Consider the following 250-nt stretch of genomic DNA (forward strand, 5'->3'; position numbering starts at 1 on the left):
GATTACATGGTGTTTCCGCGGGTGAAGAGTGGCAGTTGATAATATATTGTCAATACTGTAGTTACGCTGGTGCGCCGTAGGGTCCCCGCATATAGTCTTCGTGTACTTATTTTTAAATGTTTTATTCTCTTTAAAGAGGTTATATGTGCCGAAAATGTTTTGTTGGCTATGTGTGATATATGTCACACCGTTGCATTTTTCATTATAGTGTAAAATAGGTACACATGAGTATACATATATATATATATAT

The sequence above is a fragment of the Trypanosoma equiperdum genome, assembly GCF_001457755.1.
Source record: "Trypanosoma equiperdum strain OVI genome assembly, contig: ctg_1223, whole genome shotgun sequence".
Lineage (NCBI taxonomy): Eukaryota > Euglenozoa > Kinetoplastea > Trypanosomatida > Trypanosomatidae > Trypanosoma > Trypanosoma equiperdum.